The following is a 20,301-nucleotide window of genomic DNA, read 5'->3' on the forward strand; positions in this document are numbered from 1 at the left end:
TGCATGTATAGGTGGTGTTACTATGCAGACAGCATGCACGGCAAGAAATAGTGTTGCCAGACAACAGTACACTTACAAAAAAGTGTGCAATTAACCCACTGTTTGCACGTGGAGAAACTAGACATATATAAATAATTGAAGCAACATGGTGGAAGCAACAGGCACAGGTGCTACTCAGACTGGGGCAATATTATAAAAGGTCAATCGTGACCTGGATGTTAACCCTTGACCACATTCATTACACAGGCCAGCTTGTGAAACCCATGGTGGTAGGTTTGGGATTGTATCTTCTATTTAAAATGGTTTAGAATAAGGGAATGTAGAGTACAGTTGAGCACAAAGTAAATGTCGGTGCTATACAATATACAAGAACAATATTGTCTATTCAGTCTACAGTGCATACGGAAAGTATTCAGACCCCTAGACCCCCCCCCCAAAAAAACAGCCTTATTCCAAAATAAATCAAATAAAATCTACAAACAATACCCCATAATGACAAAGCAAAAAAGTCAATACATATTTTAAATTGCAAATGTGTTTCAAATAAAAACTGAAATATCACATTTACATAAGAATTCAGACCCTTTCCTCAGTACTTTGTTGAAACACCTTTGGCAGCGATTACAGCCTCGAGTCTTCTTGGGTAAGACGCTTACAAGCTTGGCACACATGTATTTGTGGAGTTTCTCTCATTCTTCTCTACAGATCCTCTCAAGCTCTGTCAGGTTGGATGGGGAACGCCACACTCGCTGCACAGCTATTTTCAGGTCTCTCCAGAGATGTTCGATTGGGTTTCAGTCAATGCACTAATTGGGCCACTCAAGGACATTCAGAGACTTCTCCCGAAGCCATTCCTGCGTTGTATTGGCTGTCCTTAGGGTCGATGTCCTGTTGGAAGGTGAACCTTTGCCCCAGTCTCAGGTCCTGAGTGCTCTGGAGCAGGTTTTCATTAAGGATCTCTATTTCCTTTGCTCCATTCATCTTTCTCTCAATCCTGACTAGTCTCCAAGTCCCTGCCGCTGAAAAACATCCCCACAGCATGATGCTGTCACCGCCATGCTTCACCTTAGGGATGGTGCCAGGTTTCCCCCAGACGTGACGCTTGGCATTCAGGCCAGATAGTTCAATCTTGGTTTCATCAGACCAGAGAATCTTGTTTCTCATGGTCTGAGAGTCCTTTAAGTGCCTTTTGGCAAACTCCAAGCCGGCTGTTATGTGCCTTTTACTGAGGAGTGGCTTCCGTCTGGCCACTCTACCATAAAGGCCTGATTGGTAGAGTGCTGCAGAGATGGTTGCCCTTCTGGAAGGTTCTCCCATCTCCACAGAGGAACTCTGTCAGAGTGACCATCGGCTTCTTGGTCAACTCCCTGACCAAGGCCCTTCTTGCCCGATTGCTCAGTTTGGCCTGGCGGCCAGCTCACTCTGGGTGGTTCCAAACTTCTTCCATTTAAGAATGATGGAGGCCACTGTGTTCTTGGGGACCTTCAACGCTGCAGACATGTTTTGGGACCCTTCCCCAGGTCTGTGCCTCAACACAAAAAGTCTTGGAGCTCTACGGACAATTCCTCCAACCTCGTGGCTTGGTCTTTGCTCTGACATGCACTGTCAACTGTGAAACCTTATATTTAACCTTTATTTAATTAGGCAAGTCATTTAAGAACACATTCTTATTTACAATGACAGCCTACCCCGGCCAAACCCTCCCCAAACCCGGACGACGCTGGGCCAATTGTGCGCCGCCCTATGGGACTCTAGTTCATGGCCGGTTGTGATACATCCCGGGATCGAACCCGGGTGTGTAGTTACACCTCTAGCACTGCAGTGCCTTAGACCGCTGCACCACTCGGGAGGCCCTTACATGTTCGATTGGGTTATATAAACAGTTGTGTGCCTTTCCAAATCATGTCCAATCAATTGAATTTACCACAAGTAGACTCCAATCAAGTTCTAGAAATATCTTAAGGACGATCAATGGAAACAGGATGCACCTGAGCTCAATTTCCAGTCTCATAGCAAAGGGTCTGAATACTTAAGTAAATAAGGTCTTTCTGTTTTTTATTTAATTCATTTGCAAATATCTCTAAAAACCTGTTTTTGTGCTGTCATTATGAGGTATTGTGTGTAGATTGATGAGGAATAACAATTATTTAATCAATTTCAGAATAAGGCTGTAACATAACAAATGTGGAAAAAGTTGAGGTGGCTGAATACTTTCCGAATGCTCTGTAAATTCTTCTGTGGCTTACTAACGATACAGTTAATCTGGAGTCACATCAGCCACATAGTGGAATAAAGTACATCCCGCCAACCATAGTTACCTTAGGTCAAGTATTTATAGTACATTACTGAACCATCCAGATGAGATGGGCTTGCTCACAGATCATGATCCATAAAAGTTCATTAAAGTGACACAACCAAAATGTCCTTTACGACATTATACATTTTCAGTTTCTTAAAAACGGAACAATATACAAGGGGTGCAATTTTGGTTTAATAAGTGGGTGGGTACGCAAAACTGCCCCCCGTCATCAAGCTAGGAAAGTGATCGATAAAACTAGATCAAAGGTAATTCAATAATCAATATTGTGCTGTACCTTTAGCCAATAGCCTAACAAATCTAACAACACTGAAACTGTTTTTATTAAGACATCCTCTATATCAAATTTCAGCCTCTCTCCCCACAAAAATTTCCCTCCACTTTTTTCTTTGTTTTTACTCACACAGGAAAGGTTTGAAAACAGAAGTAAATTTGCTTACCGCCCCAATAGATCCACAGACGATGCAATTGCCATCACACTGCACACTGCCCTATTCCATCTGGACAAGAGGAATGTAAGAATGCTGTTCATTGACTATAGCTCAGTCTTCAACACCATAGTACCCTCCAAACTCATCATCAGGTGAGGGTCCTGAGGGATTGGTGCCAGGAAAAGAACCTCTCCCTCAATGTCAACAAAATGAAGGAGCTGATGGTGGACTTCAGGAAAAAGCAGGGAGCACGCCCCTATCCACATTGACAGGACCGCAGGGGAGAAGGTAGAAAGCTTCAAGTTCCTCGGCGTACACATCGCTTACGATCTGAAATGGTCCCCCCACACAGACAGTGGGGTGAAGAAGGTGCAACAGCACCTCTTCTACCTCAGGAGGCTGAATAAATTTGGCTTGGCCCATAGACACTCACAAACTTTCACAGATACACAATTAAGAACATCCTGTCCGACTGTATCACCGCCTGGTACGGCAACTGCACCACCTGCAAATTTTCTGGGTGGCCATTTGATTAGCTGATCAGGAGTCTTATGGCTTGGGGGTAGAAGCTGTTTAGAAGCCTCTTGGACCTAGACTTGGTGCTCCGGCACCGCTTGCCGTGCGGTAGCAGATAGAATCGTCTATGACTAGGGTGGCTGGAATTTTTGACAATTTTTATCGCCTTCTTCTGCCACTGCCTGGTATTTACGTCCTGGATGGCAGGTAGCTTGGCCCCGGTGATGTACTAGGCCGTACGCACTACCCTCTGTCGTGCATTTCGGTCGAAGGCCGAGCAGTTGCCATACCAGGCAGTGATGCAACCCGTCAGGATTTTTAAATTTGTAAACATTTTTATTTCACCTTTATTTAACCTGGTAGGTCAGTTGAGAACAAGTTCTCATTTACAACTGCGACCTGGCCAAGATAAAGCAAAGCAGTGCGACAGAAACAACAACACAGAGTTACATGGAATCAACAAGCGTACAGTCAACACAATAGAATAAAAAAGAAAGTCTATATACAGTGTGTGCAAATGGCATGAGGAGGTAAGGCAATAAATAGGCCATAGTAGCAAAGTAATTACAATTTAGCAGATTAACACTGGAGTGATAGATATGCAGATGATTATGAGCAGACAATGGTGTGTAAGTAGTGATACTGGTGTGCAAAAGAGCAGAAAAGTAAATAAAAACAGTATGGGGATGAGGTAGGTAGATTGGGTGGGCTATTTACAGATGGACTATGTACAGCTGCAGCGATCGGTTAGCTGCTCAGATAGCTGATGTTTAAAGTTAGTGATGGAAATGTAAGTCTCCAGCTTCAGCGATTTTTGCAATTCGTTCCAGTCACTGGCAGCAGAGAACTGGAAGGATAGGCGGCCAAAGGAGGTGTTTGCTTTGGGGTTGACCAATGCTGAAGCGCGTGCTGCGGGTGGGTGTTGTTATCGTGACCAGTGAGCTGAGATAAGGCGGAGCTTTACCTAGCATAGACTTGTAGATGACTTGGAGACAGGTCTGGCAACGAATATGTAGCGAGGGCCAGCCGACTAGAGCATACAGGTCGCAATGGTGGGTGGTATAAGGCGCTTTGATAACAAAACGGATGGCACTGTAATAGACTGCATCCAATTTGCTGAGTAGAGTATTGGAAGCTATTTTGTAGATGACATCGCCGAAGTCGAGGATTGGTAGGATAGTCAGTTTTACTAGGGTAATTTTGGCGGCGTGAGTGAAGGAGGCTTTGTTGCAAAATAGAAAACCGATTCTAGATTTTATTTTGGATTGGAGATGTTTGATATACAGTAAGTCTGGAAGGAGAGTTTACAGTCTTGCCAGACACCTAGGTATTTGTAGTTGTCCACGTATTCTAGGTCAGAACCGTCCAGAGTAGTGATGCTAGTCGGGTGGGCAGATGCGGGCAGCGAACGGTTGAAAAGCATGCATTTGGTTTTGCTAGCATTTAAGAGAAGTTGGAGGCCACAGAAGGAGTGTTGCATGGCATTGAAGCTCGTTTGAAGGTTTGTTAACATAGTATCCAAAGAAGGGCCAGAAGTATACAGAATGATGTCGCCTGCATAGAGGTGGATCCGGGGAATCACCCGCAGCAAGAGCGACATCTTTGATATATACAGAGAAAAGAGTCGGCTTGAGAATTGAACCCTGTGGTACCCCCATAGAGACTGCCAGAGGTCCGGCTCACAGGCCCTCCGATTTGACACACTGAACTCTATCTGCGAAGTAGTTGGTGAACCAGGCGAGACAGTCATTTGAGACCCAAGGCTATTGAGTCTGCCAATAAGAATACGGTGATTGACAGAGTCAAAAGCCTAGGCCAGGTTGATGAAGACGGCTGCACAGTACTGTCTTTTATCGATGGCGGTTATGACATCGTTTAGTACCTTGAGCGTGGCTGAGGTGCACCTGTGACCAGCTCGGAAACTGGATTGCACAGCGGAGAAGGTACGGTGGGATTTGAAATGGTCAGTGATCTGTTTATTAACTTGGCTTTCTAAGACTTTAGAAAGGCAGGGCAGGATGGATATAGGTCTGTAGCAGTTTGGGTCTAGAGTGTCACCCCCTTTGAAGAGGGGGATGACCGCGGCAGCTTTCCAATCTTTAGGGATCTCGGACGAAATGACAGAGAGGTTGAACAGACTGGTAATAGGGGTTGCAACAATGGCGGCGGATAATTTTAGAAAGAGAAGGTCCAGATGTTCTAGCCCAGCTGATTTGTACGGGTCCAGGTTTTGCAGCTCTTTCAGAACATCTGCGATCTGGATTTGGGTGAAGGAGAAGCTGGGGAGGCTCGGGCAAGTAGCTGAGAGTGGTGCGGAGCTGTTGGCCGGGGTTGGGGTAGCCAGGAGGAAAGCATGGCCACACGTAGAGAAATGCTTAATGAAATGTTCAATTATCATGGATTTATCGGTGACCGTGTCGCCTAGCCTCAGTTCTCACTTGTTCTCCATGGACTTTACAGTGTCCCAAAACTTTTGGGAGTTAGAGCTACAGGATGCAAATTTTTGAAAAAGCTAGCCTTTGCTTTCCTGACTGACTGTGTGTATTGGTTCCTGACTTCCCTAAACAGTTGCATATCGCGGGGACTATTCGATGCTATTGCAGTCCGCCACAGGATATTTTTGTGCTGGTCAAGGGCAGTCAGGTCTGGAGTGAACCAAGGGCTATATCTGTTCTTAGTTCTGCATTTTTTGAACGAGGCATGCTTATTTAAGATGATGAGGAAATTACTTTTAGAGAATGACCAGGCATCCTCTACTGACGGGATGAGGTCAATATCCTTCCAGGATACCTGGTCCAGGTCGATTAGAAAGGCCTGCTCGCAGAAGTGTTTTAGGGTGCGTTTGACAGTGATGAGGGGTAGTCGTTTGACCGCGGACCCATCACGGATGCAGGCAATGAGGCAGTGATTGCTGAGATCCTGATTGAAAACAGCAGAGGTGTATTTGGAGGGCAAGATGTTCAGGATAATATCTACGAGGGTGCCCATGTTTACGGATTTAGGGTTGTACCTGGTGGTTTCCTTGATAATTTGTTTGAGATTGAGGGCATCTAGCTTAGATTGTTGGACTGCTGGGGTGTTAATGGCTTAAGGACAACAAAGTCAAGATATTGAAGAGGCCATAACTAAGCCCTGACCTCAACCTATAGAAAATGTGTGGGCGGAACTGACAAAGTGTGTTCGAGCAAGGAGGCCTTCAAACCTGACTCAATTACACCAGCTCTGTCAGGAGGAATGGGCCAAAATTCACCCAACTTATTGTGGGAAGCTTGTGGAAGGCTCCCCAAAACGTTTGACCCAAGTTAAACAATTTGAAGGCAATGCTACCAAATACTAATCGAGTGTATGTAAACTTCTGACCCACTGGGAATGTGATGAAAGAAATAAAAGCTTCTCGTGTCACGTTCGTCATAGTGAGGAGACCAAGGCGCAGCGTGATATGAATACATCTTCTTTAATTAACAAAGACCACTAAACAAACTAACAAAATAACAAAGACGTGCAAGTACACATAGACAATAACCCACAAAAACCAAAATGGAAATGGCAACCTAAATAGGATCCTCAATCAGTCAACGATAAACAGCTGTCTCTGATTGGGAACCAATTCAGGCCACCATAGACCTACATATACCTAGACATACTAAAACACCATAGATATACAAAAACCCTAGTCAGGACAAAAACACCTCGACAATACAGAACTAAACCAACCACCCTTGTCACACCCTGGCCAAACCAAAATAATAAAGAAAACAAAGTTAACTAAGGTCAGGGCGTTACATCTCTCTACTATTATTCTGACATTTCACATTCTTAAAATAAAGTGGTGACCCTAACTGACCTAAAACAAGGTATTTTTACTAGGATTAAATGTCAGTAATTGTGAAAAAAGGAGTTTAAATGTATTTGGTGTATGTGTAAGGTGTATGTAAACTTCCGTCTTCAACTGTTTATACTGTATTCTATTCCACTGTATTTTAGTCCATGCCACTCCAACATTGCTTGTTCTAAAATTGATATATTTCTTAATTCCATTATTTTACTTTTAGATTCGTGTGTATTGTTGTGAGTTGTTAGATATTACTGCACTGTTGGAGCTAGGAACACAAGCATTTCGCTACACCTGCAATAGCATCTGCTAAATATGTGTGTCACCAATAAAATTTGATTTGTGTACAGATGGTGCACCATGACAGTGAAGCCTGTAGAGATGTTTAACACTGTGTCAGTGTAAAAAGTAGGGAATTGGCCAGGAAAACTGACAAATCAATAACATTACATTGCTATACTGACTAATAAAAACTCACAATGCACAAAAAAAATATCTGAATTATCGCTTAATTTGACCTCTGGTTTAATCGTTTGATTCAGGGCTTATGTGAATTAAAAGAATACCTACTCTTTGCCAGCTCTCTCTCAAACGGCAAAAGCTAGCTAAGTTCATTTACTTCTGCTGAAACGGGACAAAAAGGATATAAACAACAGCTGTTTGATAGTAATAATGGCCACTTCATATCGTTATCTGACAGATAGCTACAGGCTGGAGCTGAACTGGTTGTGGTAGCTAATAGCTAGCTAATTCATTCACCTCAGTCAAGAGGGGATGAAACATTAGCTAAAGTTACATCTCAGTTACACTACTAGCTCAGCACTGGGAATAAACACCAGTTTAGTTTTTTTCTGTTACGTTAAACAGCAGTTACCTTACCAGCTACATCAGTCAACTAAAGAGTAGCCAGTTTCTGCTCTGCTTGCTTTTACAACTTGGAGAACGAGCGCAACACATACACACTGACAGCAGCTGCCTTAGTTCAACTCTCCTGTGCTGGTCCAGCCAATCTTTCAGAAGCTTTGCCTTCACACAGCCTGTCCGACCACTTTGAGACATCCGCATGGTCCTAAAGCACATCAATGCCATTTTTGGTATCACAGTGCAAAAAATAAAACTGGGGGGACCAAAACTGCAATTTCAGAATGTGTTTGGGGGGGGGGGGTCATAACGCCCCCCTGTCCCCAATGAACGTTGCGCCTCTGCTATACTATACATAACATGAGTTATTACTAAAATAAAAATGAATGTTCCAGAAGAACATTGATGTCGTTCCCTGATTAACAACCGTGAAGAGGACAGCGTCTCAGTCTTGGAATTGATCCCTCTATAGATGCCAGGCAGGGCTTGGATTCACACCTGGGTTTAAATACCATTTGAAATCATTCAAACACTTTAAGCGTTTGCTTTTGCCTGCCTGGAGTGTAGGTTGGAGCAGGGTTTGCAGTTTGGGAGTATTATGTTGGTCGATTAAAGCCAGGTAAGCTCAATCAAGCACAGAGAAAGTATGTTCAATTATTTCAAATACTATTTGAACCCAGGTATGTTTGGATGCCGTCTGCCAATGCTGTCTACTAAAAAAAGGGCTTGATATGATCAAGCAGTGAAATCATTCTGGGACAGAGCATGAAGGGGAGCCGAGGAGATAGAATGTAGAATGCAGAAGAGGATATTCCGAGGAACCCACAGCCTTCCGGAACTGGAGTGTCGGGTTTCAAATCCTCTTGCCCCATGCCTAGTTGGTTAGCTACGTATCTGCAAAAACATCGACATCAACGTCAGATGACGACCTTTTAAAATGGATGTGTGGCAATCAAATCCTTGGGGGACACAGAGGGTGCCTCCTTCCCCACAGAGTCAGTCACTGGCAAGGAGAGACACCCTTTTGCTTTAGGGTGTTTGAGTGCCAGGTGGGCTGGGTTTGCACTTTTGGGACTTTTTCCATTGGTTCCATTACATCCGCCAAACTCAGTCAAGCACAACTAAAGTATTTGACATGACTGAACTCAGGTCTGGATGCCTGGCGGTGTCTCCGGCCCCCTCTGATTACGTGCTCACAGACATACACGGGGGGCTAATGGGGATGGCATATGAACATCTTATCGTTGATTAGGCCAACACTTTCATGCTCCTAATGAGAAGGGTTTGCAATCAGTCTTGGCATGTCAGACATATTTATAATACACCAGGGAGATGAAGGACGAAATGTTTGACAAGATATAGCCTACTGTAACTCATTTTAATTACTGCCATATCGTGAGATTTTATTCTAACGTTGTTGTGTGACGTTAACTCTAAATTAACAATGTAGCTAAACCCTTAGGTCCCCCATAGGACCTTGTTCCTGACCTTACAAAATATGCTTGCTAATGAAACAGAGGTTATCCTCCTTTCTCAAAATTAATACCAATACACAATAATCTCACAATAGCTGGATATTCCCCACATCCTTAGATATCATTTGTATCTCACCTGCTGGCTGTGGTATTGTGTGAGAATAGTCTAAATGACTAAACTCTTATGGTCTCGAGACCAAACTTAAGACTGCTGTGTAAAAAGGAAACCTGTTTAAATATGAAGCATCCAAGTCAAAGACCCCCTACGTCATATCCAACAACACAGTAGGAACAAGAATGAGCTGTTGACTAGAGAGACTGACCTGCTAAAAATCTGATATACAGTGGGGTCCAAAATTATTGACACCCTTGATGAAGACGAAAATAAATAAATAATTCAAATACTGAGCTATATTGTACGCTTAAGAACATTTGGAAATTAGATAATTTTATACAAATGCAATTAGTTTGTTTTCAGTGGGTTTCAAGTCCGGAGAATGAGATGGACATTTCAAAATGTTGATTTTGTGGCCAATTAAAAAACAGAAATGTGGATTTTCATGTCTGCGTTGTGTTATTGTCTTGCTGGAAGATCCAGTTGAGGATTCGTTTCAGTCTCCTGGAAGAGGCAACCAGGTTTTTGGCTAAAATGTCCTGGTTCTGGGTAAAATTCATGATGCCATAGACCTTAACAAGGGTTCCCAGGACCAGTGGAAACAAAATAGCCCCATAACATCAAAGATCCACCATATTTGACAGTAGGTATGGGGTTATTTACTGCTCATACATTCTCATCCACTATATTTTACAGTAGGTATGGGGTTATTTACTGCTCATATATTCTCAACCACCATATTTTACAGTAGGTATGGGGTTATTTACTGCTCATATATTCTCAACCACCATATTTTACAGTAGGTATGGGGTTATTTTCTGCTCATACATTCTCATCCACCATATTTTACAGTAGGTATGGGGTTATTTTCTGCTCATACATTCTCATCCACCATATTTTACAGTAGGTATGGGGTTATTTTCTGCTCATACATTCTCATCCACCATATTTTACAGTAGGTATGGGGTTATTTTCTGCTCATACATTCTCATCCACCATATTTTACAGTAGGTATGGGGTTATTTTCTGCTCATACATTCTCATCCACCATATTTTACAGTAGGTATGGGGTTATTTTCTGCTCATACATTCTCATCCACCATATTTTACAGTAGGTATGAGGTTATTTTCTGCTCATACATTCTCATCCACCATATTTTACAGTAGGTATGGGGTTATCTACTGCTCATACATTCTCATTTTAACACTGAACCCACCACTGGTGTGCTCTGCCAAAGAGGTCTATTTTCCCATTTCATTTGGCATGTGTTAATTTGTGGATGTCCATCATCCATTTAGTGTGATACACTTCATGACCAACAGTATATGGACACCTACTCGTCGAACATCTCATTCTAAAATCATGGGCATTAATATGAGGTTGGTCCCCCCCCCCCCACATTGCTGCTATAACAGCCTCCCCTCTTCTGGGAAGGCTTTCCACTAGATGTTGGTACATTGCTGCTATAACAGCCTCCACTCTTCTGGGAAAGCTTTCAACTAGATATTGGAACATTGCTGCGGGGACTTGCTTCCATTCAGCCACAAGAGCATTAGTGAGGTCGGGGGCACTGATGTTGGGCGACCAGGCCTGGCTCGCAGTCGGCATTCCATTCGGGCAGGTAGAGTTCTCCTGGCATCCACCTAATGGGGCAGCAGGGTAGCCTAGTGGTTAGAGCATTGGGCTAGTAACCAGAAGGTTGCAAGTTCAAATCCCTAAGCTGACAAGGTCTGTCGTTCTGCCCCAGGCAGTTAACCCACTGTTCCTAGGCTGTCATTAAAAATAAGAATTTGTTCTTACCTGACCTGCCTGGTAAAATAAATTTAAAAACAGATTCATTTCTGAGTGTAAAATGACTTGGTGTAAATATTTTTAGTACGCATTCACCATCACATTTACTCGAAATTAATTTTCCTTAATGCTATTGAACATGTAAAAGGATTCCAATGGCTCGAGTAACATTTAAATTTTTATGAAATTGAGCACATTGATAAGATATCAAGGCAACTTTGAATAAGACCTTAATTGAAACTGTAAAGCCTGCGGACTTTGTTTCGATGTCTTTTGTCATTGGAGACCACTGTGCTGGAGGACATCTGCAAGATGCTGCTGGCAGACTTAAATAATACATCGATGTCAAATCAGTCTCATTAAGTTGTTGTTCTTTTTTGTTTGTTGTCAAACATAAGGTCTACAACAAAAATACCCATAAATAGTACTTTTCTCACCGGATACTTTAAAAAAAAATTTTTTATTTGAGTCGTTTCTTAAGAGTGTTATTTATTCGAGTAAAAATAAGCATCTTATTTACAGAACTTTTATTGAAGTATAGATTTTCAGCACTCTATCCATCTGTGCAGATTATACATAGCCTAACTATAACATGTGGGCGAGCATCCACACTGGAGTTAAATGTATCATTCTACCGTAGGCCTACGTCTGTCAATCAACTGAAGGCCCAAATCAGCTCATCAACTCAGCCAGGGGGGAAAACACTGTAGCATATTACCGTTTTTCACACTTTCCAATATGTGGCTCATAATATGATAGGCTAATGGATAGCCTACAAAATGTAGCCTATTTGAATATAATCAAATTAACAAGGGGCCTATTGCAACCATCGATGGCACTAGATTATCGGCAGCTGGTGTCTAGTTAAACCATCAATATGCGCTAAATTCACCATTACAGCTGATCTTAATTGCAACCATTATTGGTCACCTCATTACCGCTCTCTAAATGATGTCGCCGTTACTTTAATCAGAGATATGTATTTAATGGCGGGAATGCAGGGTATCCTAGTGGTTAGAGCGTTGGACTAGTAACCGCAAGGTTGCAAGTTCAGACCCTCGAGTTGACAAGGTACAAATCTGTCCTTCTGCCCTTGAACAGGCAGTTAACCCACTGTTCCAAGGCCGTCATTGAAAATAAGAATTTGTTCTAAACTGACTTGCCTAGTTAAATAAAGGTCAAATAAAATAAAAAATGCTCATGTCTCCACCCTAACAATGGGAGTCGTTGTCCCAAAGGCAGGCAGGAAGGCAGGCAAGAAGTTTAGCTCTTCATATTTAACCCATAGAAACACATTTGGCTTATTCTGGACAGATTTTGGCAAGAGTGAGCCTTCTCGCTTCCCTTGCTAAATCCGGAGAAATTATGGACCATGTAAAATGTAAATAAAAACTGGTCACTAAATGTAACTAGAATGAAAAAGTAAAAACAATTGGCTGGTATGCCCTCACTGATTGGTTTACCCGCTATAGCACTGTCCGGTTAGAACATGATGTTGAGGCCCATCACTGTAATCCTGATAGTCACCACCACACACAGACACAGCTGTTTCCATTTGAGGATGTTTATATGATTTTTGTAATCTGAATGATTTGGAATCTTATTGTTGTGGTTATTTAGATACATGCACAACATTCAGACATTCGTGTTCCTGTCGACAATAAAAACAGTCCTCAGAAACATGGCGTCTTCTCCCTTCAGACGACGATAACGCTCTGACCTGAATGGCCGGGTGCAGTGTCCAGATGCTCATTTCCAAGCGCTCTGATTGGTTGGGTATGGCAGGGCTATGATGGGTAAGGGATAATTTTGGTAGGCTGAGCAGCCAAACTAACAGGACTTAAGGGAAACTGAAGAGACCGTGAGGGGAAGTTAGGTAGAGAGGAGAGGAGCAGGACAGACTTTTTTAAAGCCACCATTTCTTCTGGAAATAGTAACATCCACGAAAAGGCTCTAACCTAAATGGCACAGTCTCTAATGGGGGCCACAGTATTGAAAGGACAACAGTCTCTGAAAAGCCACAGGCCTCGAGGGGAAGCTTACTGCTAGCGTGCCAAATCTTACCCGGCAGGACAGGCAGGGCTTAGGGGCCACCCCGTGAGGGCGGTACACAAATACGCAGAGATAGTCTTGGGCCTCCCCATGGAACACCACGTGGGTGGGGGGGATGCCCTCTAACTGGGCTGGTGCAGGGCAGCTGGGCCCCATCCTTAGACGCTGAGTGCAATGCTGGAGGCTGGCCACGGCTGAAGCAGGTGGCTCGCCTCCTGCGGCGGAGGAATGTGGCATGGCGGCCACAACTGTCGTTGGCAGCTCACTGGCTGCGGCTGGTGACACTTTCCCCACTGCTGAAAGCAATGACTGTCATGGTGGAGCATGTGGGGACCCCTGGGTGAGGATCATCAGGGATCTGAAGACAGGGGCCGGCTGTGCCCCAGAGATAAGATCAGGTGGTCTCCCATGTGGGAAGGGCTAAGAGTCGTCCAAGGCTGGAAGCAAGCCACCCCCCAGAACTAGAGACAGCAGGCCCTCGGGGTCAGGGAACGGTGGATCCCCCAGGTCAGGGAGCAGAGGTTCCCCCAGGTCAGGGAGCGGAGGTTCCCCCAGGTCAGGGAACGGTGGATCCCCCAGGTCAGGGAGCAGAGGTTCCCCCAGGTCAGGGAGCGGAGGTTCCCCCAGAACTAGAGACAGCAGGCCCTCCGGGTTAGGGAACGGTGGATCCCCCAGGTCAGGGAATGGTGGATCCCCCAGGTCAGGGAACGGTGGATCCCCCAGAACTAGAGACAGCAGGCCCTCCGGGTTAGGGAACGGTGGATCCCCCAGGTCAGGGAACGGTGGATCCCCCAGGTCAGGGAACGGTGGATCCCCCAGGTCAGGGAACGGTGGATCCCCCAGGTCAGGGAACGGTGGATCCCCCAGGTCAGGGAACGGTGGATCCCCCAGGTCAGGGAACGGTGGATCCCCCAGGTCAGGGAACGGTGGATCCCCCAGGTCAGGGAACGGTGGATCCCCCAGGTCAGGGAACGGTGGATCCCCCAGGTCAGGGAACGGTGGATCCCCCAGGTCAGGGAAGGATGGATCCCCCAGGTCAGGGAAGGATGGATCCCCCAGGTCAAGGGGGCGGAGGGCCTAGCAGGGCAGGAGACTTGGAACCCCATACTAAATCTGAGTACTGCAAGTCAGGTATAGTGGGAGGCTGCAAACCTAGCCAAGCAGGGAACATATAGTCTAGTATAGTGACTGGGTGCAGGTTGAGGGCTGTGAACTGTCTAACTGCACATCTAGAAGAGCAGATACCACAGGGTCTAGCAGGACAGGAGACCCAGGGACTAGAACTAGGGCAGGTGGTTTGGCATGTAGCACTGAGGGAGCTGACTGTTGGCGACTGAGGCTGGAGGCTGCCGACCAATTGAGGGCAGATGCTGCAAACCTCGTGGGGCAGAGAACCTATAGCCTGGCGGAGCACTGGACTGAGTACCGACTAGAGCTGGAGACGGCAAAACTAGAACGGCTGAAGGCTGGGGGCCTAATGCTGATAACTTTAAGCTTGACACGGAGAACGTATCTGGACCTGACAGGGAAACCAACTCTGGACCCGACAGGGAAACCGACTCTGGACCTGACAGCGAGAAAATGACTCTGGACCCGACAGAGAGAAAATGACTCTGGATCCGACAGGGAGAAAATGACTCTGGACCCGATAGGCAGAAAATGACTCTGGACCCGACAGGGAGAAAATGACTGTGGACCCGACAGGGAGAAAATGACTCTGGACCCGACAGGGAGAAAACAACTCTGGACCCGACAGGGAGAAAATGACTCTGGACCCAACAGGGAGAAAATGACTCTGGACCCGACAGGGAGAAAATGACTCTGGGCCCGACAGGGAGAAAACGACTCTGGACCCGACAGAGAGAAAATGACTCTGGATCCGACAGGGAGAAAATGACTCTGGACCCGATAGGCAGAAAATGACTCTGGACCCGACAGGGAGAAAATGACTCTGGACCCGACAGGGAGAAAATGACTCTGGACCCGACAGGGAGAAAATGACTCTGGACCCGACAGGGAGAAAATGACTCTGGACCCGACAGGGAGAAAACGAAGCTGAAACTGACAGGGAAAATGACTCTGAACTTGACAGGGAGAATGACCATGGACATCTCAGGGAAACTGATGCTGGACCTGCCAGGCAGAACGACTCAGAACCTGACAGGGAAACTGATGCTGGACTTGGAGAATAGTAGAGCTCTGGGCCTACTAGAGAAACTGGTACCTTTGAGCCTAGCGGGAGCCTGTTGACCCACCTGGGCTAGGGACTGAGGGACGACTAATGCTGGAGACAACAGACCTCATGCAGCTGGAGACAACAGACCTCGTGCAGCTGGACACAACAGATCTCATGTAGCTGGAGACAACAGACCTCGTGCAGCTGGAGAAAACAGACCTCGTGCAGCTGGAGACAACAGAGCTCGTGCAGTTGGAGACCAATGACCTAGTGCAGCTGGAGATCAATGACCTAGTGCAGCTGGAGATCAATGACCTAGTGCAGCTGGAGATCAATGACCTAGTGCAGCTGGAGATCAATGACCTAGTGCAGCTGGAGACCAATGACCTATTGCAGCTGGAGAAAATTGACCTAGTGCAGCTGGAGCCCAATGACCTAGTGCAGCTGGAGACCAATGACCTAGCGCTAGGGACTGAGGGCAGGTGAGGGCTGAGGACTGAGAACCTAGCACAGGTAACTTGTGGCTTAGCAGGGCAGGAGGATCTAAGCCTGGCGGGCTAAGGAGCTGTGGGCTGACTATGTCTGGAGACTGTGAGCTTAGTACAATGAACTTGGGGCCTTGTAAGACTGGGGGCTCTAAACCTGGTGGGATAGGCCTAACAACTTAGGCAGGAGGCAGGGCAGTAGAATGCAGAGCTGCAGATGGGGCATCTAACTTATGGCCTAGCATGGCAGGGGGCTCTAAGCTTGGCAGGCTAGGACGCTGTGTACACAAAATGGATCTCTGACCCTACAAGGAAGGAAGGGAACTGACCTTACTGGGAAGGAGGAGAACTCTGACCCTACCGGGAAGGTTGAGAACTGTAACTCTACCGGGAAGGAAGGGAATTCTAAACCTGACCCTACCTGGAAGGAAGGAGACTCTAACCTGACCCTACCGGGAAGGAAACTCTACACCTGACCCTACCGGGAAGGAAGGAAACTCTAAACCTGACCCAACCGGGAAGGAAGGAGACTCTAAACCTGACCCTACCGGGAAGGACACTGAACGCCTGGTTACTTTACACTGAACGCCTGGTTACTTTACACTGAACGCCTGGTTACTTTACACTGAACGCCTGGTTACTTTACACTGAACGCCTGGTTACTTTACACTGAACGCCTGGTTACTTTACACTGAACGCCTGGTAACTTTACACTGAACGCCTGGTAACTTTACACTGAACGCCTGGTAACTATACACTGAACGCCTGGTAACTTTACACTGAACGCCTGGTTACTTTACACTGAACGCCTGGTTACCAGCAGGTCCCACCAGGCTGTGACTGGAGAGGCCTCAACGTCTGGGCTGTACTTGACCTCTGCAGTAGCTGCAGGCTGTGGCTCCATCCAAGAAGCAGGCTGTGGGCCAGGAGCAGTGAGGGAGTCCTGAGGGAGAGCAGGTGGAGTCTTTGAGGCTGAAGGTTCCAGGGTAGCAGACAGTCGAACCTCATGTACCTGAGCGGCCAAGAGGGACATCTGTTGGGAGAGCGGCTGGACCACATTTGGGCGAGGTGGTGCTCCTGACTCTCTGGCAGATATGATGTAGGCTCCAGCCCGGGGGTCCTGGAGCGACAAAGATCTGTTGAATAGCTGGGCCACCTCGGGACATAGTGGGGGTCCCAATGGTTCCGTGGAGGTGGTGAACACTCAGGCCCGGGAGGTCCTGGTGTAGTGTGTCTCATGGGAGTAGCCGGGCTGACTTGGGGAGTACCGGCAGTGATTGAGCTCCCGTGGCGGTGACAATGGCTCTAGCCGGAGTGGTGGTGGTGGTCAGGAGAGTAGTGGCGGTACCAGTATTCCTGCGGTGGTGACAATGGCTCTAGCCGGAGTGGTGGTGGTCAGGAGAGTAGTGGCGGTGCCAGTGCTCCTGCGGTGGTGACTCAGGCCGGGAGAGCCTAGAGTATGCCCTCCTGATCTCATGCTGCTCGTGACGTAGGTACTCGCATTCCCTCATCAGCTCCCAACTGGTGAGGGTGTAGTCACTCCCTGACCACTGAGGAGGCCTGAAGCAGGGCTGGTAGTCATTTAGATGAGAGAGGTTTGTAGAGCCTCACAACTCATCTTCCTCAGGTGCATGATGGCTTTGTGTGGCGTTGAGGGCGGAAGTGGGTGGTGACAGGCTTCTCGTACATCTGAGGGATGCAGGATAACTCGTCTGCATCCTGGGGTGTGGAAACAACTCCTTTTATGGCTACTTCAACATCTCAATTATAGCAGATCAGAATCCGGTGATACGAAGGACCGTGTAAAAGCTATCGGTCGCTAAATCGGGCAAGAAGGACTACAGACAAATGGTTGGATGTTATGCCCTCATCCATCTGAGCGGTTGGCTGTGGATGCCCTCACCCATCTGAGCGGTTGGCTGTGGATGCCCTCACCCATCTGAGCAGTTGGATGTTATGCCCTCACCCATCTGAGCGGTTGGCTGTGGATGCCCTCACCCGCTATATAGTTATAACTGATTGGTTTGGTTCTGCCCTTCGGTTGACGATAACATTCTAACCTGACTGGGCGGGTGCGGCATTTCCAAGCGCTCTGATTGGTTGGGAATGGCAGGGCTATGATGGGTGAAGGATAACTGAGGTAGGCTGAGCAGCCAAACTAACGGGACTTAAGGGAAACTGAAGGGACCGTGAGGGGAAGTTAGGTGGAGCGGAGAGGAGCAGGACTGACTTTTTTTACACTTCTTCTCTGCCTTAGTCCTGCTTGCAACCAAAGTATTTTGTTATCGGAACAACTTAGTCCTTTTTTAACAGACTAAGGAAAATGTATCTATTTGACCAGCATTCTGTACAATATAAATAACTTGTTAACCACAGCAAATTTACTGTGGCAATTTACCCGACACTATGAATGGAAACTAATGTTGGTGTAGCCTACTGTTATTATTTTATTAATTTCCTATTTATGTTATCAAACATTGTCTGGTATGATAATTTCTTATCAAGATTGGGGTAAAATATCCCTTGATTGTCCATTTTGTAATGTGACCCTAAATCAAGTCAACGGGGGATTGAGTTATTGTGCCAGAAGAGCGTGCACTGGAATCGAATGCATGACAACTTGGTATATCTATATGTGTACAAGGAAGGCAGAGGCCCTAACAGCTCTGAATATATTCATGCTTGTGCACTGTGTACATATGAGCCCTGTGGAACCTGGCATTGACCTCTATGTTGCCTTACATTCTTGGTGTGAATGACTTGAGGATATCCTGTTGACATGAGGGTCTCCTGCACCCATGTGTGTGTGTGTGTGTGTGTGTGTGTGTGTGTGTGTGTGTGTGTGTGTGTGTGTGTGCGCCCCACAGCAAACTGAATAATATATTTTTTTCAGCACACCTATAGTAAACCATGTCCACTACATTACAGTTACTGAGTTTATTTACTGATTCACATATGCCATATTTACTCTGTGAAAGAAGTGAGTCTTTCAGAGGCAAATTAGGTGACTGGTCATCACTTAGGGCTATTTTTCATCTTCATCACCAATGGGGAAAAGACGACAAGTGAAAAATGATGGAGAAATTCTACAACAGGATTCCTAACAGTAATGATGCCATTCTTAGAACCTTTTTTAAATTCAAACCCATTTATCTGCCTGCAGTAAAGCCATTACTCTGACTGTTTGTTTACTGTTTGTTTCCGTGGAGACAGAAGCCCCTGAGGACTTGGCTTGACCTAGACGGTCGTTGGGTAACAGATCATCACAGGCGGCACAACGTCCTTACACTGACATTTAACTCTGACATCCAACCCTGGGTCTGTATAGATAGAGGGGGCAGTTAAGCTGTGTCCACTATGTTCATGGTCACCCATTCACAAAACATTTGATCACCACAAAAGTGAACTTCATTGGCCATCAATTAGAAAGCTGTGATAGCATGGGTTGGGTACATAGGCTACTGCATCAAAAACTGGTTCCCTTCTGGAGTGTAGATGCATAGCCTATCTTGGGTTTGGTGCTTCAGTTTTGACACAGACATTAATCAACGGTGTTCCTAGGAAAGATTGTTGATCTTGTTTCAGATTATTTCTCAGTCTTCAAAGTACATCATGTGTGAAGCATATGAAACCGGAGCTCCAAGTTGGTGGGCAAGGTTGTGTAAGATAGAGATTCATTTACAGAGTGGGCCTACCCTACAATCATTTTTTAGGAACATGACACAAACAAAAGAGAAAAGAAAACTCTCCCTTAGAGGGTTGTAGCCAGTCTTAATTGTACAGGCATGTAAATGCTACTTACCACATGTTACTTACAGCACATATTAAACTGCAACATGTTGGACTTTAATGCACAACTGCTTTCGATTTAGGCCTACATCCAATCTCAGGGGATAATAAAATCTAAATTTGGGGAGCTAAACTCTTGACTACTTCTTCTCCTCTTACAGGCCTTGTCTAGTCAATTCAGAACCAGTGGTTCTTATTAGGACGACATGGGCACCCGAAAGCAGTACGGAAAGTGTCATTCAACCTTTCTCACTATCTCTCTCACCTCTCTTACAAACCACTACCGAGCAGTTTCAGGCCTACTGTTACGGAAGCAACAGGACCTGAGGGGAGGTTACATTATAATTGGGGTGAGTGTACACGTAGCTGTTTTTTTACACCCTAGTCTCTCTGGGACCCCAAATGCTAGGTCACATTTCTGCGAGAGGCCCCCTGTTCCAAGTTGTAAAATGGAACCCTT

The sequence above is a fragment of the Oncorhynchus masou genome, chromosome 22 (assembly GCF_036934945.1).
Source record: "Oncorhynchus masou masou isolate Uvic2021 chromosome 22, UVic_Omas_1.1, whole genome shotgun sequence".
NCBI classification, from domain to species: Eukaryota; Metazoa; Chordata; class Actinopteri; order Salmoniformes; family Salmonidae; genus Oncorhynchus; species Oncorhynchus masou.